We start from the raw sequence: 207 nt of genomic DNA on the forward strand, positions 1-207 counted from the left end.
ATAGTTTACTCATTTTCTGTAAACCTAGGTTACTAGTTTAGTATTTAAACAACTTTTAGAGACTTATTTTGGATCTCATGACATTTCAGATCTAAAATTTGTATTCTCTGACGGCATGAGTCTCTAACATTGTTGGGGGTGAGGAGCTCTGCTGTGTCTCGATGAATTAATGCAAGTATTTCTGTTTTCCATTCAAACACGCTTGTT

Source organism: Arachis ipaensis, chromosome B08 (assembly GCF_000816755.2).
Source record: "Arachis ipaensis cultivar K30076 chromosome B08, Araip1.1, whole genome shotgun sequence".
Classification (NCBI taxonomy): Eukaryota; Viridiplantae; Streptophyta; class Magnoliopsida; order Fabales; family Fabaceae; genus Arachis; species Arachis ipaensis.